A 23,349-nucleotide genomic window follows, 5' to 3' on the forward strand; every position below is an offset into this window, starting at 1 on the left:
CTGACCAAGTACCTTAGACCGTCTTCCCCTGGTAAGACATCCCCCATCAGGGAAGCGTCTGTGGTCATTGTCGCACTGGGCTGTTGAGGACAAAAGGGGCGACTCCATTGTTGTCCTTCTGGCTTCATCCACCACATTAAATCTTGCTTGCATTTTTGGGTTATTGAATTTGGAAGGACAAGTGGTGTTGTAAAGGATACCATTGAATTTGAAGGAGCCACTGTAGAATTTTCATGTCTAGTTTTGCCAAGGGCACTATTGCAATGGACGCGGCCATAGAACCTAGGAGTTGAAGTACTGTTCGTGCTGGGACAAGGTTTTGAGAGTATCATCCAGATTTTCGATCTTATCTTGTGTAGTCTGATCTGGGAGAGATACTAGGCATGCAGTTGTATTGAAGACTACTCTGATAAATTCTATGGATTGAGAAGCGATTTATCAAGATTCCCAGATATTCTGCAAGTCTGAGACTGTACAGTAATGCTGTCTCCAGTACACGCTTGGTGGGGGCGGTGAGGAGCCAATCATCTAGATATGGAAACACACTGAATCCTTGTACTCTCATGAGAGCTGTTACCACTGCCATGCACTTGGTGAACACTCTGGGGGCTGTAGAGAGTCCGAAGGGCAGTATGCAGAATTGAAAGTGATTGGCTGCTCCTAGCTGGAAGCAAAGAAATCTTCTGGAGTGTTTGTTCATTTTTATATGGTAATACGCATCCTGAAGATCTATTGAGCACACCCAATTGTATTTCTCAAATAATGGAAAAATAGACTGAACTGTGACCATCCAAGGGTGAATATTGAGTCCTGGCTGTTGGAATCATTGGCACGAAAGTGTTGAGGATAGAGATATGGATAGGAGCGAGTGTTGGTGTGGGAATTTCCGAAGTAGACATTAAAGGCAGGCTCGGCGCCGTAATTGTGGATGGTGCCGATGAAGACAGTGCCAGAGTTAAGGGAACCAAAGACGGCACAGAGGGGGATTCTAATGTCTTTGATATAATTGGTGCCAAAGATGTAGTTCCCGGTGCAGAGGCTGACACTGAAGATACAGATTTCGATGACGGCATTGTGGTCGGAAACACAACAGACTGTGCCGTGGAAGTCCATTTTAATCCTGGTTCAGACAGTTAGGTATGTTAGGCTTCGGTTCCTGTCTTTTTTCACCAGAAGGTGATGAACTGAATGTAATCGCTCTTTATGATCATTGCTTGGTGGGGTTCCGCCCTCCAACCCAGAGATAACCTCTGAGAAGGGTGTCTTAATGTGGCTCTTCAAAATCAGTTTATTCTTCCTCTCATTAAGCGTTTTAGAAGAAAAACCCTTACAGATTAAACAAGTTGGACGGATCGAAAGATGAGGAACACCCAAATAGTAAATGCAAGAGTTGTGTGTGTATGAACTGGGCATCTTACGGCCACAATAAAAGATTATATATATATATACATACATATATATATATATATATATATATATATATATATATATATATATATATATATATACATATATATATACATATATATATACATATATATATACATATATATATATATACATATATATATATATATATATACATATATATATATACATATATATATATACATATATATATATACATATATATATATACATATATATATACATATATATATACATACATATATATACATATATATATACATACATATATATATATATATATATACATATATATATATATATATATATATATATATATATATATATATATATATATACACACACACACACACACACACACACACACACATACATATATATCTACATATAGATACAATGAAGATATATATCTACATATAGATACAATGAAGGTGGGGGGGGGGGAGGCAAATGCCAACAATGGTATTGAAAGAAATTACCTCAAAGGTAAGGGAGGGGAAAGGCCTTTACCAACGATGGTATTAAGAAATTACCTAAAAAAACAGTAATGAAGAGAGAGAGAAAAAAAACCCAGTACAAACACTAAGAGTAAGACAGCGGGTAATAACGATAAAGATTGAAGAAGAAAATCCAACAGGTAATTAGAAACATTTTTTTAAACTATTTAGCTTAGAGAGCTGGCTTGACACGGCTTTATGGCAATGCGGCAAACGAGATCTCGGGTAACAAGAGGAAGGGCACTGTGGGTAAAAGCTTAGCCCAAGAGTTTTTTGGCTGGCACAAGCTTGTTACAAGGCCAACTCGGTTCAGGGGACGGAACAGACACCCATCAGTAAGGAATGAATGAAGATTAACATTGGATTATTTGGAATCCCTTTGTTCTGCAACAGGTAATGACTGGAGCCAGACATTTTGTGAATACCCTTGGGGCAGTGAAAAGCCCAAATGGCAAGGCAGAGAATTGAAAGTGAGAAGGGCCTGCCAAACATCTCCGGTATTTCCTGAAAGTGGGCTTTACTGGGGATGCGTAGGTAAGCATCCTTTATATCTAGGGTCACGATGAACCTGTGGGACAGAAGCAGGGGGAAGAGAGCATCCTGAAGGTAGGGACCTTGAGGAAGGGGTTTAACAATGAGAGATCCAGGATGGGTCTCCATGGTGCCTCTTTTCTGAGTACCAGAAAAATCCGGGAGTAGAATCCTTTCCCTTTTGCTTCTGAAGTCTCTGGTTCTATGGTGCCTTGGGACAGCAAAGTTTGTAGTACAGGTTCTAGGAGGTGGAGCTGATAGCTGGAAGGTTGAAGGATACCCCTTCTTACTGGAGGAGAGACCCAGGACATGAAATAGCCATTCTGGATGATGGACAGAACCCATTTGTCTGTGGTAATGTGGGACCAGGCAGGGAGACGTGAGTGTCGGACAGACAGGGACAGGGGGGTGAGAGAGAGTTTCAGGAAGGTTGGCAGGTAGTCGGACACTACCTGCCTTATCCTGAAAGGGGGTCCAATGGCTATGGGCTGGGGAAGCTCTAGCAAGGAGAGTTTGCTTTCTAGGAGGTCTCCTAGGTCTGGAGGGAGTTATCAGCCATGCATGTTTCCGAATGAACTGAGTCTTGGCCGGGTAGCTCCAATGGAACTTGGGTATGTGAGTAACTAGCAGGTGTTTAAGGTCCTGCATTTCTTTCCCTTTTTGCTGTAAAGATTTGAAGACATTTGCCACCTTGGAACTGAATAATGCAGGGGAATCTAAGGGGGCATCAATGAGTTGCACCCATTAGGCAGGGGCTGAAGACGAAGCCAGCCATACCTTCTAAGAGCACAGGTTGATGCAGCTGACCTAATGGAAGCCTCTGCTACATCATAACTACACCTAATGGAATGTCTGTTCAGCTGGGAGGTGAGAGCTAGGAGAGAAGCGAGAGGGGCTTTGGCTGGACAGTCTGGGATGTCAGCCAAATCTTTAGTGGCTTTCTCTAGCAGGGCTAGAGAGTATTTGGCCATATGGGTCTGGTAGTTAGTGGCTCTGAAGGACAGAGTGGCAAACGTGTAAATTTTCTTGCCTAGGCTTTCCATAGCCTTAATGTCCTTATCAGCAGGAAGCAAGGTTGTGGTAGGGAGAAGTTTGGTAGCCCTATCAACAGTAATGGAAATAGTGGCTGGGTCAGCAGGGGGGCACTTAAGAAATTTTCCAGTTTCAGGCACTTAGTACAGCCTCTGTCTGGTCTGTGAAGGAGCAGGGGGCTGTGAGTCAGGATTGAGAAGACATCCAAGAAGGCCTGAAGAATGGGTGGAATTGCAAAGGGACTGAGGGAGTCCCATCTGTATGAGGTCATCAAAATTACAGTTTTGTACCTTCCATTAATGTAGATGTTCGAGTGTTCACACTGCTGCAGTCATTACACTTGGGTTATCCTGCCATCAGGCGGTTCCCCAGTCAGCCTGAGTTCCAAAGTCTTGGTCCGGCGTCGGTTGCTGTCGCTTCCTCCCTGACGTCAGTGCGACAGGGGGTATTATAAGATGCAGCCAACACCATTTTCTTCAGTTTTTCTTGCCCCAGATGTCAGGTGCCCCCAAATAGGTAGGCAATTCAAATTGCTAATAAAACATAAGTAAGACAAGCAAACAACTTACAGTTACCAGCAAATACTCCACATAGGTAGTAAAGGGTAGATGACCTAGTACGCACCACCAGTATAGAGGTGAAGGAGGGAGGGTAACCTGGACTGCAGCAGTGTGAACACTCTAACATCTACATTTATGGTAGGTACAAAACTGTACTATGTTCATCGTGTTACACTGCTGCAGTCATTACACTTGGGTAGAATCCCAAAGCTGAGGTAGGGTGGCTGGTACTATAATGCATTTGGGGTGGCTATAAGGCCCTGCAGCGGCGAAGCCAACTCTGGATTTGGAGTATAGAGGCAGGTGGTAATGCTTGGTGAAAGTATGCACAGAGCTCCATGTTGCTGCTTCCAAAATAACCTTGGTAGGTACTCCTCTGAGGTAGGCCATTGAAGTGGCTGTTGCCCTGGTGGAGTGAGATCTAATGCTGGTAGGCACAGGTTTTCCATGGTGTGTAAGGCAGAAACGTATGCAATGTCCTATCCATTTGAAAATAGTCTGTTTTGAAATGGCTTTTCCCTGTGTTCCTGCAGCATATGCTACTAGTAATTGCTCAGATTTTCTGAAAGCTTTGGTTTTGTTCAAGTAGTAGCGTAACTGCCTGTGAATGTCCAAAGAATGCAGTAGTCTCTCCCCTTTATTCTGTGGTTTTGGATAAAAAGTTGGCAAGTGAATAGTTTGGTTCAGACACACACTTGAAACCACCTTAGGCATAAAAGTAGGGTTAGTTCTTAAAGACACCCTGTCCTGGTGGAAAATAAGGAATGGTTCCACTGCCATTAGTGCTTGTAATTCTGAAACTCTTCGTGCTGATGTTAGTGCCAGGAGCAGAGCAGAGATATATTTTAATTCTGCTGTGCTAGCTGGCTCAAAAGGAGGTAAAGTTAACTTTTCCAAAACAAAGTTGAGGTCCCACGTTGGAGTGGGTGCTCTACAGGGTGGTCTTATGTTTTTTGCCCCTCTGAGGTACTGTTTTAGCAAGGGATGAGAGAAAATTGGTGGATCCGTGTTGTAGTGGGCAGAGATGACAGAGGCGTGTATCTTTATGGATGAAAAGTAAAGGCCTTTGTCCAGCATCTCAGTCAAATATTGTAATATCTGAGGAACGTTTGGCACAAGAGGATCAAGGCTGTGAGCCTGGTTCCAGGCACAGAATCTCTTCCATTTATCCGAATAGGCTTTCCTGGTACTGGGCCTTCTGGCCTCCAGGATGATAATCATAACTGCTTTGGAGAGAGGCAGTGCTTGTTTGGCTAAGGTATCTTCCATGCAGCTAGGTTTAAGGTCTTAAGCTGGCTGTGGAGTATCTGATTGTTGCTCTGAGACAGCAGATGTGGTATTTGAGGTAAAATCCAGGGTGGTCCTTGTGCTAAGTTTTTTAAGATTGGGTACCAGTGCTGGCGTTGCCAGTCTGGTGCAATCAGGATCATATTTGGCTTCTCTTGCCTGGCTTTTATGAGTACTTTTGGAAGAAGAGGCAAAGGTGGGAAAGCGTATACTTGTAGGTTTTTCCAGCTGAATGAGAGGACATCCACCTTCCATGCTTGTGGATGGTAACTCCTTGTGCAAAATTTCTGTAGCTGGCAATTCCTTGGGTATGCAAACAGATCTATGTCCAGGCTCCACCATTTTTGTGTTATTATTTTGAATATTTGTAGATTCAATTCCCATTCGTGGGGATCAATTATATTTCTGCTTAAGTCGTCTGCCAGTGTGTTTTTGTCTCCTGGCAGGAATTGTGCTTGTAGATGAACTTGATAGTTTATGGCTGTGTTCCACAAGGTCATGGCTTGTCTACAGAGGGGGTAGGAATGGGTTCCCCCTTGCTTGTTTATGTACCACATAACTGTGATGTTGTCTGTCTTTAGTAGTAGTTGTCCTGGATGTAGCAGGTCCTTGAAAGCTATAAGGGCATTTTGTACAGCTAGCATCTCTTTTTGGTTGATGTGAAGATGCCTTTGTTCTATGGGCCACTTGCCCTGAGTACATTTTCCTGCCATGTGTGCTCCCCAGGCGTAATCCGATGCATCTGTTGTCAGTGTTTGCCTGGCTGTGGGTTGAGTAAAAGGCTGACCCTTTGTTGAGGTGACAAGCCTGAGCCCACCATCAAAACTCCTTCTGAAGGCAAGGTATTAGTGGTATAACTGTTTCCAAACTTTGACAGTGCTGAGACCATACACTCTTTAGGTACCATTGTAGTTTCCTCATATGACGTCTGGCATATGGAATTAGTAGTATGCAAGATGCCATGTAGCCCAAGGCCTGCAGAATTTTTCTTGCAGGGAGTTGGGTCTTTGTTGCCATCAATTGAAAGTATTGAGTCAGATGTCCTTGCTTGTCTGGCATGAGATAAGACATCTAGGCCGTTGTGTTCAAGCTGGCACCCAGGAATATTATCTCTTGTGAGGGCACTAGTTTTGATTTCTTTTCGTTTACTATGTTCCCAAGTTTTTCACAAACGCCAGATGCTTTAGGAGAATATCTTTGCTCTCTGCTTGAATCAGGCAGTCGTCCAAGTATGGGTAAATTTGAATTCCTTTCTGTCTGCAAATTGCAATTACTGGTGCCAGGCACTTTGTGAAGACCCTGGGCGCAGTAGATAAGCCAAAGGGCAGTGCAGAGAATTGATAGTGCATTGGACCAGCTATGAATCGGAGGAATCTTCTGCAGTTTTGTCTGATAGGGACATGCAGGTATGCCTCCTTGAGGGCCAAGGTCACAAGCCAAGCTTGCTTGCCCAGCATGGGAAGAAGCTGCTGTAATGTCAACATTTTGAATTTCGGAACATCCAGGTAAGTGTTTAGAGAAGAAAGATCCAAAATGGGCCTCCAGGCTTTGTCTTTTCTGGGTACCAGAAAGAGTCTTGAGCAAAATCCTTGCCCTTGTTCATATGGTGGTACCTTTTGAATAGCTCCCATGTTCATAAGTGCTGTAATTTGTTTTTGAGCCTCTGGATTTGGTGACAGATTTGCCATTCCTTTTAACCTTGGCAGAGTGTGAAAGTGGAACCTGTAACCTTGAGATACGATATTGAGAACCCATTTGTCTTTGGTGATCATATGGCAATTGAGATAGAAAAGAGACAGTTTTCCTCCCAAGGGGGCTGCCGAGAGAGAGATGTTTGGCAGCTGCAATGGGAAGTCATTGGGACTGTTTTTTGTAAGGTTGTTGTCCGTCTTCCCCTTCTTTCTGGCCTGATGCACCCGATTGTTGAGCTCTGTAAGGACCTTGTGGCTGTCCTCTACCTCTTGGACGTCTGTATCTGCCCCTTTGAGGTCTGTCCGTAACTGGAAAGGACCAATTCTTAGTTGGCCAGTTTCTGCTAAATCAAGGAGGCTGTACCTGTAAGAAATCCTTCACTGTTTGCATAGATTTTGCCTTATCCTCCATTTTCTTTAATACCTCTTCTGCCTTAACTCCAAATAAGACATCATGCTGCAAAGGTGCATCCAGTAGTTTAGCTTTAACAAGATCTGGTAACATATGTTCTTTTAACCATGTATGTCTTCTAATGACAGAGCCTGTAACTACTGCTCTACAGGAGGCTTCTAAAGAATCAAAACCACATTGCAAAGTATGTTTTCCCACTTGTTCAGCAGCATGCAATAAATCCTGCATTTCCTTAAAATTAGGAGGATCTGTTATCTGAAAGCATTTTTTGTTTCAACTGAGACATCAAAAATTGCTGATATTTTAGCATGTGAAGTTGGCAATTTAAAGCTCTCATTGCTAAAGTTGCAGACGTATATACTTTCTTTCCCCATCTGTCTAATGCTCTGGAGTCTCTTGTCAGAGGGAACTGGGTTCTTTGCTGATGAGGCCTTAACCCCTTTGGGTCCCTGAGAAATAGTTTCTGGGTCTGCCACTGGACTTTTATACAGAAATTTGTGAGAGTCAGGGACTCTAATACCCGTCTGGTTTAACTGGAGCTGGAGGTAAGGAGTCAGGATTTAAGCTGAATTCAGTATACACATCATCCATAATATGCAACACTGGCAGAATAGCAAGGGGTCTGTGTTGAAGCAATAGTAGGAATTCTCTGAGCCTTTTCTTGGATAGTGAGTAATCCTGGCCTTCCCAATGGAAATGTTCCCTCATGGTGTGTAAAGTTTCCCCAAAAGAGTAATCCTCTAGTGGAAAGGCTGATGGAATTGACTCCTCAGCATCAGAATCCTCATAAAGGGGGTAAAGAATAACCTAGGTCTGAGGATGAATCCGAGGAAATGGACACCTGGTCGGATGAGTCATAGTCTGCATCCTGTCTAAGCCTTTTATCAGGTGGGGGATGGGGCCCCCTGATCAGAGTGATTAGGTCTTCAGCCATTTTGAGCATTTGTTTCTTAGGCATGGAGGCCTGCCCTGGAGACTGTATTTGTATCTTTGTTTTTAAAGGTGGCTTAGACTTAGAAGAGGGTTTTATGCTTAGCTGAGTAGGTCTGAAGACACCCTCTGAAGCAGCGGGTTGCTCATGTACTCCTGATCCCTCAGCACCGTCGGTTTTGGTAGTCTGTAAAACTTGTGCGTCCGATGGCCCAGCCATCTCCACTAGGGAGTCAGTGGCCGCCTGTTCTGCAGAAGCGGTTGTCAGGGGCTGCGAAGGCGCCTCGCTGAAAACCGGAGAACCGGCGACTGGCCTAGAAGAGGCTTCGTCGTCAGTTTTGGGCCTCGGATGTCTGTCTGTCTTTGCACTTTTTATAAACCGCGGTCGTCGGAAGTTCCGACGACATGGTATAATTAAATTTTCTGCCAAAGTAATGATGGGCAAAATCAAACCGACGTTTAATAGTGCACTTGTTAAACCTAGCACAAAACCGACAACCATTGACGTCGTGGTCTGGGCCTAGGCATGGGATACAATAAGAATGGAAATCCTTATGAGGTATTTGCTTCCCACAAGAAATACAGTTATTAACTTTTACTGACATCGGTCTGAAGCAAGAAAGTTTCCCCAACGGGGTACTTAGCTTTGTAGAAGACTTCGGTTCTGGATTCGGAATGAAAATCTCAGGCACTTGCGAACTGCTTTTTGCTTCGGGCACCACGCGGCAAGAAAGACTGAAGAAAATGGCGTCGGCTGGATCTTATATACCCCTGTCGCACTGACGTCAGGGAGGAAGCGACAGCAACCGACGCCGGACCAAGACTTTGGAACTCAGGCCGACTGGGGAACCGCCTGACGGCAGGATAACTCAAGTGTAATGACTGCAGCAGTGTAACATGATGAACATCTGCTTTTGCACATCTGACATGACAGAGGATTCCCACCGAAAGTGGTCTCTCATTTTCCCAATGGTTTCCGTAAAGGTTAAGTCTTCAAGCTGGTGAGTCAGGAACAATGGACTCTTCCTCTGGGAAGCCATAACCCAGGGGAGAGGAAATTTGGGTGGTGTAAGAGAGGGAGTTCTCTGAGGAATCACAGAATTCCTTTTCTTCCCTGGTAGAAGTCTGAGGCCAAGAGGGGCTATTAGCAGGGCACCCAACAGTGGTAGGCCGTAAGGCCATAAAGGCATTGAAGATACTCTGGCTGAAAGCTTGCCAATTTGGGGTGCTTTCAAATGGAGGTGAAAGGTGCTTCCTTTTTTTTTTTTTTTTTTTTTTTTTTATTTCATTGAAGGCCTCGCAGGCGTCCAAACTGGAGAGGATCTCAGGTCTGAGACAGAGATAGGGTATGAGCCGACTAACCAGCAGGAAAGGTAGGTCCCCCCTTGACATCTGAAGCAGGCGTCTGTAAAGCCTCCAAGGACGTACCATCCGCTCGGGATTGTGCGGGCTCCTCATGGGTACCCACTTTATCCTGGCTGGCAAGAGCCCATTCCTCTACCAGGCCGATGTTGGCCACAGGCCAAGGTACGGAAAGTAGAGGCGCAGCCGAAGGCCGTGTAGTTTGGGGCCTTTTCTTAGGTGGTTCTGTCAGGGAGATGAAAGTGCCTTCCATCCTTTGTGCGAGTTGCTTACGACATTAGTTCTTGAGGTAAAGGTCGAGGGCCTGTAAGCAGCGACATAGGGTTTTGGGGGGAATGCTATACAGATAGGGTGGTTTTCGTAGTCATGTTCCCTTCCTAAGCAAAAAAAGGCACTGATCGTGCGTGTCTTTGTGGGGAATCTGCCGGCCACAATTAACACTTGCCCCTTCCGGATGATATGAACAAACATTAGTTAAAGTAAGGAGGACTGAAAGGTTCCCCAACAGGGTACTTCTCTGAATTATTTAATCTGCCATCAGCAGTAACACTTGGCGCACGACTGGCAGCTGAAGTGTTCGGAGGGCTGGTGCGCTCAGACGTTCCTGTCAGCCACGTCAGACGTCCAGGAGGGACTGAAAAACTTTGGAATACTGGCTGGATGCACATGAAAGAAGGGTAAACCCATATGTGGAATACTACAACATAGGAATAGAAGGACATCAGAAGGATCCAAATCAGATTGAGAGCTAATGTAGCCTGAGAAACTTGTGGTAATGACTGCCCCTAATGGGTGAACAGGCAGTAAAAGCAGATTCCTGACAGGGTTCGGATGGACCCTAACTGGCTGGATGTGCCTTCTCCCTCAGTATTAATAGGACCTTCTCAAAAGCCTCGAAGGCCAAGGACACCATCGGCTTTGTAGGCCTCTTCCTATATTCAGACAGAAACAGAAAAGAAAAATCAGATCCGATGGGTCTCAACCCCCCAAGCCAATCTCTGTTCTGAGCTATTGAGTGCAAAGAGCGGAGGGTAAGGAATGGCTCTGACAACTTCGGTGTTGACCCATCCTCCAAGGCCCAACTCCAAAGTTGCAGCATGGAGCATATCGGAGTCAAAAAAGGAATAGAAGCCAAGAAAAGTATCTCAGACTATATATATGCTCCATCATACACACTCCGGGACAGATTGGATCCAAATTAGTCTGGGTCAAAAGGGCAAACCAGGACCAGAGAAGGAAGATGAAGGGTAAAACTCAGTCAAGGTATGGCATGCTCCCATAAGACAGTACTGATAAAACTCCAAGCCGGATCTGCGTTCAAGGAACTTTCTCAACACCCTGTTGACATTTTGCTTGGTCAGGCTTCTGGATGACTGAGTAGAAGCCACCAATAGCGCTTTTGAATACCTGTGCTCCAGGAGGATGGGTGAGTGTTGATTCAGACTCACTGTGTCCGTAGAGAACCGGGGCCAAAAATATGACTGATGGATCTGTAAGACTATCCGCTCCAACCATTGAGGAACTTGGAATTTAACTCAGATGACAACAATCTTTCTAACTCCGATTTTCGGAGTTTTTTCTTTCTTTCTCCCTTTCTTTCTCCTTGGAGTCTTGTCTGTGTTTGCTGGAGAGGAAGCAGTGGAAGACATAGAAGGTATTGCAGACCCTGAGGTTGGAGAACGCCCTTGACAAAGTTTCTTCCTCCTGATCTAGACAGCCCTAGCGCTATGAAGCACAAGACTGATACTAGGGTCAGGATGGGCAGCGTCTAAACAATGATGATGTAAATTCTGGTGGGGGGACCTTGTGCCCATATTCGGTGCACTTTTTAAAACCCTGACCATTTGCCTTAATGTCTATCATCATGGAGAAACTAAGCACAAATTAACACACACTAATAGAATATCACAACAACAGACTATCCTAAACCCTATGAAGCACTGTAAAAACCCTATAGAGATACTATAAATATACTATGAAATACTGTGAAAGTGAAAAAAATACACACTATCTATGCTACCATAATAACTAACAGACTAACCTTAACTCTAAATTTTTATTGCTAACCTAACTATATGCCCAAAAATAAACTGGAGGGAAAAAATGTCTCAAAAGGATATAGCAGTAACAAGCCTTTATAAACACAACCAAATTCTTCAAGCGGCAAAAAAAGATCGGAGGTACTAAATTGGAGTGAACGGAATTATGGGTAGGGGAGGAGTCAGACCCCTGGAACCAAGAAGCTTCAGAGTTTGTGCAGATATTGGAGCAGACGACTCATGGTGGAATCAGAAGAAAATTGACAAACTGGATTTTTATTTCATTTAATTGGGTAGGTGAGCTGGTAAACTAACCCTTTTCAGTCACGTCCTTGGTTCATGGAGTGAAAATTCAATTTCTAGTATATTTACTATGCAAAATGAACAGAAATTAAAAAATAACCAGTACATTTGGTAAAGCAATGTCGACAAAACAAGCAAGTACAATAAGATTTCTTAAGAATTACAATATATGAATCAATACAGAATATGCAATCTTTGCAGCTAGGTCCAGTACAACAGAGTAATGTAAAACTAGGAGTTACATGCATAGCACGATTGTCTTGCTATGGCATCAAGCTCAGTTTGTATGTGCAAATGGCTTTTATTTTGTAGGTGGTCTTTTGCAAACAGTCTTACAAGAAGTTAACCAGTTTGTCTGCATTTCTAACAGGACATTTGCCACTTTGTTTCAAGAGAGGACACAGACACCGACTCAGGATCCCAGGAGTAGAATGCACCACCACCAATATGCATCTCTTACCTGTGGAGACTGAAGTGCTAAAAGTCCTCAGAATATCTACGGACACATAATGAAACTTAGTCAATAAAGACAAAGGCACCAAGCAGCCTTTAGTACCTTACCCTTACCTTGCCAACCTTTTGGAAGTAGCCTGATTAAATTGCAACTGTTATTCTAAGCCTTTTGGTTTAAGTACTTGGGCACCAGACCAGTTGTTTTACATTAAGAAGGTGTGTTGTCTGCACGACTGTGGCAGGACAGGTAGCTTACATCCTTCTAAGGGGGGAATTGCGGATTGAAGGCTCAGTGTCTGCTATTGTAAAAGTGCATTAGTTCTGGTTAAAGCATTTGGGCTTCAGGCTAGTTATTTTTCATTAAGAAGGTTTGTGGTCTGCACTCTTGTTGGAGGAGAGGCTAGATTCTGCCCTTCTGAGCTGGAAATTTCTGGTTAAAGGCTTATTGTGCCTGCTTATTTGAACTGTTTCTTTCTGAAATTGGTGCGCCTTGTTTTCTGCAGCATATAATAGATTCAGGCATCCTTAATCTAGCTTTGTTTGTAGAACTTGACCACTAATCCAGTCCATCTTTTTTGGAGAAGATTCCCCTGCACCCTAGTGGCAGGAGTGTGTAGTTAGAACTTGTCTGAAGACTGCTGGAACAGGGCTCAATTTTGAGCAGTTTTACTGGTTAATTGGGTAATTCAGTTTGCTCATTTTCTATTGTTAAATAAAAAATTGCACTTTATTCATCTGCTTTTATTGCATTTGTGTTTCTTTCTACTTTATTTTGCTTTTGCTGCTTGTTCTTATTGCATTTATTCTGCTGCATTTATTGCTTGTTAGTAGCCTGATTAAATTGAAACGGTTATTCTAAGCCTTTGGTCGAAGTACTTGGGCTTCAGACCAGTTGTTTTACATTAAGAAGGTTTGTGGTCTGTACTGTTGTGGCAGGACAAATAGCTTACGTCCTTCTAAGCTGGGAGTTGCTGACTGAAGGCTTAGTGTCTGTTATTCTAAAAGTGCATTAGTTCTGGTTTAAGCACTTGGGCTTCGGGCCAGTTATTTTACATTAAGGTGTGGTCTGCACTCTTCTGGGAGGAGAGGGTAGATTCTGCCCTTCCGAGCTGGGAGTTTCTGGTTAAAGGCTTATTGTGCCTGCTTATTTGAACTGTTTCTTTCTGAAATTGGTATGCCTTGTTTGCTTTAGCATAGACTAAATTCAGACCTGCTGAATCTAGCTTTGTTTGTATAACTTGAGGACTAACCCACACCATCTTTTTTGGTGAACATTCCCCTGCACCCTAGTGGCAGGAGTGTGCAGGTAAAACTTGTCTGATTAAAGACTGCTGGAACAGGGCTCAGGTTTTTAGCTTTTTATTGGTTAATTTGTTTAAATCTGTTTGCTCATTTGCTACTGTTATATATATATATATATATATATAAAAATACACTTTATGCATCGCCACTTCGATAGGGTTAAACTATCCCCGGAGCCATAAAGTCTGCTCTTCAAAATTTCCCTTAGAACTAGCCAGGTTTTTAGTTTTAGCACTCAAATTTGTTTCTTTGAGCTCAGCACTTGTTCAGAACTCGTTGAAATCACTAAATAAGCTACAAATTACAACAGCACTGAACATTCCTCACTTGCCTATAGGAAAACAAGAAGTTATATACTCACCATAACATTCAATGTATGTAGTGCATCTCGCCTCACATTCTTACTCGTGGGTTCGGAGCCGAATGTCTGCTTCGACTCGGCCATACTTTTTTAGCTCGAAGTCTTTCTATTGGCTGTGAAAGATGGTATCCCATGCTGCACTGCTCTCTATCCCCACATCTAGTTTGCTACGAGCACCAGCACTCATTCTCCATGCATAACACCTCAGGAAAGGAAAAACAAACCAAGAATGAAGGGAGCTTTGGAACCAGACTTAACCTCCAGATCCTCCACGACAGGGGAAGGAGGGGGGTAAGAATGAATCTGAGGTGAGATGGACTACATACATCAAATGTTATGGTCAGTACTTAACTTCTTGATGTTATGTAGTCCAATCTCGCCTACATTCTTACCCATAGGACAGGGTTCCCGGCACCTAAATCCTGGGAGGCTCAGTGGAAAATACTCCTGAGCACTGTGGAACCAAAGGAAGACCTGCCCCTAGATACCACATCTAACTTGTAACGAGTAACAAAGGTGTGTGGAGATGCCCAAGTAGCCGCAGCACAAAAATCATCTATAGACAATCTGGCCTGAAAAGCTGTAGATATAGATAAAGACCAAGTAGAGTGAGCCTTCACCCAGAACGGTAAATCTTTCCCCCCCGAGGAATAAATGAAAAAAATATAACTGGAAATCCACCTGGACAACGTGACTTTGGAAACAGGAGACCTAATTCTGTTTTCCGAAAATGAAACAACTGATCAGATTTTCTGAGGTCTTTCGTTCTGTGCAAATAAAAACGTAATTGTCTGTGCGCATCCAATTGATGAAATTTGAATTCTGCCTTGTTTGAGAACTGGGGGAAAAAACACTGGCAATTCAATAGATTGGTTAAGGTTACTGACTGATGCTACTTTGGGAAGAAAGGACGGGTTCGGTCTGAGAGAAACCCTGTCCTTATGAAAAATCAAATAAGGGGGTTTTGATTGATAAGCTTGAAGCTCCGAAAAGCGTCTGGCTGATGTGATGGCTACCAAAAAGACAATCTTCTAAGTTAAAAATTTTAAATCACAAGTGGCTGCAGGCTCAAAGGGGGGTGAAGTTAGACCCTGTAGAACAAAGTTCAAGTCCCAAGGCATAACAGGTTCCGATACCGTAGGACAAAAAAGTGCCCTTCAGGAAAGCCTAAAAGAGTTTATGTGTCATCAGACTAGGCTCGTCTGCGACATGAAAGGTAGAAATCACCACCAATTGGACTTTAATGGTTGTGGCCGCTGAACCCTGGTTAAAGAGCATAGACAAGAACTCCAATACAGACAAAACTGGAGCTATGCAAGGGTCAATCTTTCTGGCATGTGCCCAGATTGAAAACCTCTTCCATTTGCTGTAATAAATCTTCCTGGTCGAGGGCTTATGAGAGGAAGATAAAATATGAAGCACCTCCGGCGAAAATTTAAGAAGCCTAACTAATGATGGAAGTGGAGTAGCCAGGCTGTCAACCGGAGGGATGGAGCTGCCCTGACATGTGCGTCAGTAAGTCTGGTTGTGGATCCAGAATCCAAGGAGCGTCCATCAAATAGGGATGGAGAAAGGGGAACCAAATTTGACGAGGCCAGTGTGGGGCAATCAGAATCATTTTGCTTCCCAAGTATTGTGCTTTCTGAATAACCTTTGATAGCAAGGGGACCGGAGGGAAGGCATATAGTAGACCGGAGGGCCAATCGTGGACTAGAGTGTCCCTGATCAACTCCCCCTGAGGGGGGATCAGTGTGAAGTAGCTGCTGCATTTGGCATTGAGGAGGCTGGCAAAAAGGTCGCAGCAAGGCTGACCCTACCTGTGGAAGATCTGTTCCGCAACTTGACAGTTCAGGGACCACTCGTAAGGCATCAGAAAAGCTCTGCTTAGCCTGTCTGCAATCACATTGATCTTCCCCGGAATGTGCATTGCCACCAGAAAATGTTGGGAAGACACTGCCCACTGCCACACTCGCATGGCCTCCCTGCAAAGGGGATAAGTCTTGGTTCCTCTCCGCTTGCTCAGATACCACACCACTGACATATTGTCTGAGTGGATTGCAATAGTCCCAACAGGAAGAAAACTCTGAAGTGCTTACAACGCTAGTAGCACAGCTCATCTCCAATACATTAATATGCAGATGCATCTCGTGCTCTTGCCACATGCCTTGGACTGTCCTGCCTACATAATGCCCGCCCCCATCTGGGCGGCATCCGTGGTCACCGTGGCAACCGGGGGCACAGGAACGAAGGGATTTCCCGCACTCAGGTTGTATGTGTGAAGCCACCAACTGAGATCCTGTTTGCACCGGTCTGCGAGTAGAATAGGGTGAGAAAGTGGAAGACGTTGGAGACCACTGGGCAAAGAGTAGCCACTGAAGGAGCCTCATATGTAGCCTTGCCAGGGGGACTAACATAATTGTAGCAGACATTGTTCCCAACAATTGGAGGACCCATCTCGCCTTCGATCTTCTCAGAGGGAGCAAGGCGTAAACCTGTTCTTGTAGGACTCATTCTTTCCTGTGGTAGAAATGCCCGCATGAGGACGGTGTCTAATTTGGCGCCTATAAAAGTGACACACTGTGAGAGCAACAAGGCAGATTTTTCCCAGTTCAATGTGATGTCCAACTGTTGACATAGGTTGATAGTGGCGTCCCTGGTCTGAATTAGTAGATGCATGGTGGTGGCAGTAAGGAGCCAGTCGTCCAGATACGGAAACACTTGGAATCCCCGACGTCTCAAGTGAGTAGTCACCACTGCCATGCATTTAGTAAACTCCCTGGGGGCTGTGGTGAAACCAAAGGGCAGGGCTCGAAACTGAAAGTGACTGGCTCCCAGCCGGAAGCGTAGTTGACTTCTGGATGCCCTGTCCATCTTTATGTGGTAGTAAGCATCCTTGTGGTCGATGGAGCACATTCACACCACTTTTCTCAACAATGGGAGAAGAGACTGCAATGTGACCATTTGGAACTTGGACTTTTGCACATGGGTGTTCAATTGGTTGAGATCCAATATGGGTCTCAGGTCCCCTGTCCTTTTCGGCACCAAAAAGAATCTGGAGTTAATTCCCTAATCTGATCTGGGCTGAGGGGACATGTTGGATGGCTTTTTCTAGCAGATTTGAAACTTCTGAAGCTGCATAATCCCTTTGACTGGGTGGAACATCTGGGAATTTCTTGATTGGAGGGGGATTTGACGAGAAGGGAATGACATATCCTCCGGAAATTATTCAGAGAACCCATTGGTCCTGGGTGATATCTTGCCAGGCCTCCGGGTATAATGAGATTCGATCCCCGACTGGCTCCGGAAACGCACATTTGGGCCTCCCATCAGGAACGGCGGTAGGGAGAAAGTACAGTTTTGTACCCACCATAAATGTAGATGTCCGATAGGAATGCATCTGCAGTCCTTACAAATGGGTTGTCCTGTCGTCAGGCAGCCCTTCGGTCGGCCGGATTCCAAAGTCTGGGTCTGGCTTCGGCTGGTGTCGCACTTCACCCGTCATAGCTGCAGTTCTTTGGGTATAAAGGCATCAGCCGACGCCATCTTCCTCAGTGTTTCTTGCCCTAGATGCCAGGTGCCCTCTTGGATGGCTAAATTTGGATAAATGCCAATGTTTCCAAATAGTAGAGAGCAAACACATAAAATAAGCATGAATGTACATATATACAAACAAATACACCATAATAGATCCCCCCCAAGCTAGCTAAAAGATGGCAAATACCCTAGGAGTACCACAGAGGGGAAGGCGGGTGGGTAATCCTGACTGCAGATGCATTCCTATCGGACATCTACATTTATGGTAGGTACAAAACAGTACTATGTCCTTCAAGGATGCATCTGCAGTCCTTACAAATGGGTAGAATACCATAGCCAAACTAGGGGAGGAGGAAAAAAGAGAGATTATGGTGTAGACAGGATCCCTTGCAAAACAGCAGTGGCAAAACCTGCTCGGGATCTAGAGTATAAATGTAAATTATAATGCTTGGCAAATGTATGTGGGTGGGTAATCCTGACTGCAGATGCATTCCTATCGGACATCTACATTTATGGTAGGTACAAAACTGTACTATGTCCTTCAAGGATGCATCTGCAGTCCTTACAAATGGGTAGAATACCATAGCCAAACTAGGGGAGGAGGAAAAAAAGAGAGATTATGGTGTAGTTAGGATCCCTTGCAAAACAGCAGTGGCAAAACCTGCTCGGGATCTAGAGTATAAAGGTAAATTATAATGCTTGGCAAATGTATGCACGGAGGTCCAAGTAGCAGCCTCTATAATATCCTTGGTAGCCACTCCTCGTAAGAAAGCTGTGGTAGTGGCTGTAGCCCTTGTGGAGTGAAGCCTGATGTTCTCTGGAGTTTTCTTTCTATGGAAGGAGTAACAAAATCTAATGAAATTTCCTATCCACTTGGAGATTGTCTGTTTTGAAATTGGTTTTCCTTCCTTTCCTGTTGCATATGCTACCAGAAGCTGGTCTGTTTTTCTATTGCACTTTGTCCTGTCCAGGTAGTAGCGTAATTGTCTATGTACATCCAAGGTATGCTAAAGACACTCTGGATACCACCTTAGGCATAAATGTAGGATTTGTTCTCATGGACACTCTATCTTGATGGAAGATCAGGAAGGGTTGCACTGCCATTAATGCCTGTAGTTCATAAACCCTTCTTGCTGAGGTGATTGCCAGCAGGAAAGCAGTCTTCCAGGATAAGTATTGTAATTCTGCTGTTGCTGCTGGTTCGAAAGGGGGAAGTGTCAATTTTTCTAGCACAAAGTTCAAGTCCCATGCTGGCAATGGTGGTTTCCTAGGAGGTTTTACATTTTTAATTCCTCTCAGAAACTGCCTGAGCAGAGGGTGTGAGAAGACAGGAGGATCCAAGCTGTATTCTGCTGAAATAGCTGATGCATGTATCTTGATGGAAGAATAGGACAGGCCTGTATGGAAGAGCTCTGCCAAGTACTCCAGGATGTTGGCTATGTTTACCAGTGAAACATCTTCTCCCTTTGCAGTACTCCAAATGAGATATCTTTTCCATTTTGCTGCATAATCCTTTCTTGTTGAAGGTCTGCGAGCCTCAAGGATAATGTCTTTAACCCTTTGGGATAAACTTGGGTTAATTGATCTTATGTAATGTTCCAGGCAGTCAGCTGCAGAGTTTTCAGGTTTGGATGCAGGATGTTGTAGTTGTTCTGTGTTAACAGTAATGGGGTCAGGGGTAGTGTCCATATTTGTTCCCGAGACATGCTCCTCAGTATTGGGTACCAATGTTGCCTTGGCCAGTCTGGAGCTATCAGAATGATCCTTGGCCGTTCCTCTTTGATCTTCAATAGCACCTTGTGCATCAAAGGAAGTGGTGGGAATGCATATGCTGTCAGGTTTTCCCAACTGAACGATAGGGAGTCCACCTTCCAAGCAAGTGGGTGGTACGTCCTTGTGCAGAATTTCTTTAGCTGGTGATTGAGTGGGGATGCAAATAAGTCTATTTGTGGTAGTCCCCATTTTCTTGTGACGGCTTTGAAGATGTCCGGATGCAGCATCCATTCGTGGGCATCCGTGGTAGTTCTGCTTAATATGTCTGCTAGAATGTTTTCTTTTCCCGGTACAAAATTGCTTGTAACTGAATGTTGTAGCTCTGAGCCACATTCCATAGGTCCAGTGCCAGCCGGCATAGAGGGTATGAATGTGTGCCTCCCTGTTTGTTGATTTACCACATAACTGTGGTGTTGTCTGTCCTTATCAACTGACCTTCTTGGAGAAATGGTCTGAATGACTGGATTGCCAATTTTACTGCCAGCATTTCCTTTAGATTTATGTGCAGGTGCAGCTGGTCTTGAGTCCATAAGCCTTGTATGCATTTGTCCAGCATGTGGGCCCCCCAAACGAGGTCTGAGGCATCTGTCGTGATGGTTTGGCTTGGTTGAGTGTTGCAGAAAGGCAATCCAGTGTTTGATTGGCAGGTCTGAGCCCACCATAGGAACTCTTGCTTCAGGCATGGGATCATTGGAATTTTGGTTTCTAGGCTGTGCTTGTGTTGAGACCACAAATTCTTTAGGTACCACTGTAGTTTTCTCATATGCAGTCTGGCATGAGGGACCAGAATTATGCAGGATGCCATGAAGCCTAGGGCTTTCAGTACTTTTCTTGCTGTTAGATGGTTCTGCTTTGTTAATGTCAAGAAGTAGAGAGGTAGTTGCTCTTGCTTTTCTACAGTTAGGAATGCCATTTGTTTTGATGTGTCCAGCTCTGCACCCAGAAAGGTTATTCTTTGGGATGGAATCAGCCTTGACTTTTTTATATTGACTGTATATCCCAGGGCTTGCAGCAGGTAAATGACTCTTTTTAAGTCTTCTGTTAGCTTGTTTTTGTTGTCCGCTTGTATCAGGCAGTCGTCCAGGTAGGGATAAATTTGGATTCCCTGAAGTCTGCAATGAGCAATTACTGATGCCAGGCATTTCGTGAACACTCTGGGCGCAGTAGATAAGCCAAAGGGCAATGCTGAGAATTGATAATGCTCTGATCCTGCAAGAAATCTGAGGTATCTTCTGCAATTTGGTCGTATGGGGACGTGCAGGTATGCCTCCTTGAGATCTAGAGTTACCAGCCAAGACTCCTTGCCCAACATGGGAAGAAGCTGCTGTAGGGTCAGCATTTTGAATTTTGGAACAATGAGGAATGTGTTTAAAGCGGACAGGTCGAGAATAGGCCTCCATTTGCTCTCTTTTCTTGGTAACAGGAATAGTCTGGAGTAAAATCCCTTTCCTTGTTCCATAGATGGTACTTTTTCCACAGCTCTCATTCTTAATAATTGAGAGATTTGCTTTAGAGCTTCTGCCTTTTGAGTAGGAAGTAGGTTTGGCATTCCTCTCTTTCCTGGTAGAGTATGGAAATGGAACCTGCAACCTTGGTCTATAGTTTGCAAAATCCATTTTTCCCTTATGATGCAATGCCAGTTCTTTGAAAATAAGGCTAGCTTTCCGCCTAAGGGTGCTGCCAGTTGTTCCCTGGTAGGCGGTGCCAGAGTCAAGTCACTGTGATTGTGTTGTTGTAGTGGTGGTGGCTGCGTCTGTGCCTCGCTGGTTGTTACCCTGCCACTGGCGTCCCCTGTAGGCACCCCTGGATTGGTTTCTGCCTCTTGAACGCCTATTCCTGCCTCTCTGAGCTTTAGAGGAGTCCGGAAAGGACCAATTTTTGGAGGGCCAGTTCCTGCTAAACCTTGGAGGTTGAACCTGTAAGAAATCTTTCACTGTTTGTACAGATTTCGCCTTTTCTTCCATCTTTTTCAGAACCTGCTGTGCAGGAGAACCAAATAAATTGACCTTGTCCATAGGGGCATCTAAAAGTTTTGACTTGACATGGTCCGGTAAGGCCTGCTCTTTCAACCATGCATGCCTTCTGATAACTGTGCCAGTCATGGCTGATCTAAAGGAAGCCTCCAATGCATCATAGCCACACTTTAAAGAATGATTACTAACTTGCTGTATGTTATGTATCATTTCCTGAACATACTTCTTATCTAAAGATTCATCAGAAGACAGTTTTTTAGTTAACTGGTCTAGCATAAATTCTTGATATTGAATCATATGAAATTGGCAGTTCAAAGTCCTAGCTGACAGAGTAGCAGAAGTGTAAACTTTTTTACCCCATCTCTTTAAGGACCTGGATTCCCTTTCAGAGGGGAGGGGGTTTTTAGCAGATGTAGTTGCTACAGCCTTAGGCCCCTGGGAGATAGTCTCGGGATCTGCAAAAGGAGCCTTGTATAAATGGTGAGGAGTGCCCGGGACCCTGTAGAACCTATCGGGCTTAGCAGGGGCCGGAGGTAATGAATCAGGAGCAGTGCAAGCATCATTAAATGCGTCATCTACAACAGAAAGAACTGGAGGTATAGCTAAAGGCCTATGCTGAGGCAAATGTAAAAAGGTTATAAGCCTTTTCCTGGAGTCTGAGAAATCTTGGCCCTGCCACTGAAATTGTTCCCTCATAGCATGCAAGGTTTCCCCAAAGGAAAATTCCTCAGGTGGAGAGGCAGAAGGGATGGACTCTTCAGCATCCGAGTCTTCGTAAGGGGAGTAAGGAGCCTCTGGAGGGTCTGTATTTTCTGATTCATCAGAGGAATCATCTGTGGATACTGGCTCTGGGGGCTCTGCTCTAGGCCTCTTCTCTGGAGGTGGTTGAGAGGCCCTGTCTGGATGAGGCTGGGATCCACGAATTAAAGAAATGAGATCCTCTGCCAGAGAAAGCATATGGGAACTGGTGCTGGGCCTGTGAGAGGGGGGCTTAACAGGCACAGTTTTTGAAGCTTTAGCTGCTTTGGCCCTGGCAAAGGCCTTAATGGACATGGCTGCAGGAGGCCTAGCAGCTCCACGTGCAGGGGTTGAAATATCCAAAGGAATAGTGTCAGATAATTCCTGAGAAACTGCAACTGCAGGTTGGATTTCAGAAGCCAATTCCACCAGGTTAGAAGAGGCCTCGGTAGAAGGCAAGTTTTCGGCTGGAGGAAGAACCGCTTGCTCGGTTTCAGCCGAAACTGAGACACTCGTGGTTGGCTTAACCGCGGTTTCGGACGAAACCGCGGACCGCGAGTGTCAGTCCTTTTCCTTGCGTTTTTTTGGTTATTTGTGAAGTCGGAGGATCCGATGGCATAATATATGCAAAATCAGAGCCGAAAAACTGCTCTGCAAATTCCGACCGACGTCTAAGCGTCCGTCGGTTAAAAGAAGCACAGGCTAGACAAGCTGCTACGTCGTGGTCTGGGCCTAAACAAGGTAAGCAGTAAGAGTGGAAATCTTTATGAGGTATTTGTTTCCCACAAGTTAAACAGTTATTCACTTTTTCTGACATCGGCTGAGGCAAGAAAGAGTCCCCAATGGGGTACTTAGCTTTTTAGAAGTCTTCGAAGTAGTATTCGGTAGTAGTAATCTCTGGATCTGACCGACCGGCACTTGCGAACAGCTTCTGCTTCGGGCGCCACGCGGCAAGAAAGACTGGGGAAGATGGCGTCGGCTGATGCCTTTATACCCGAAGAACTGCAGCTATGACGTCGGGTGAAGTGCGACACCAGCCAAAGCCAGACCCAGACTTTGGAATCCGGCCGACCGAAGGGCTGCCTGAGGACAGGACAACCCATTTGTAAGGACTGCAGATGCATCCTTGAAGGACATCCACAA

General features: G+C 44.6%; 1 protein-coding gene across 1 annotated transcript in view; it reads right to left on the bottom strand.

Moving 5' to 3' along the window:
• CDCA8 (cell division cycle associated 8) overlaps positions 1-23,349 on the bottom strand; it is a gene marked incomplete in the record, with an annotated part of 717,361 nt that overhangs the window by 252,916 nt on the left and 441,096 nt on the right.

The sequence above is a fragment of the Protopterus annectens genome, chromosome 1.part1, assembly GCF_019279795.1.
Source record: "Protopterus annectens isolate FY-2018-M chromosome 1.part1, PAN1.0, whole genome shotgun sequence".
NCBI lineage: Eukaryota > Metazoa > Chordata > Ceratodontiformes > Protopteridae > Protopterus > Protopterus annectens.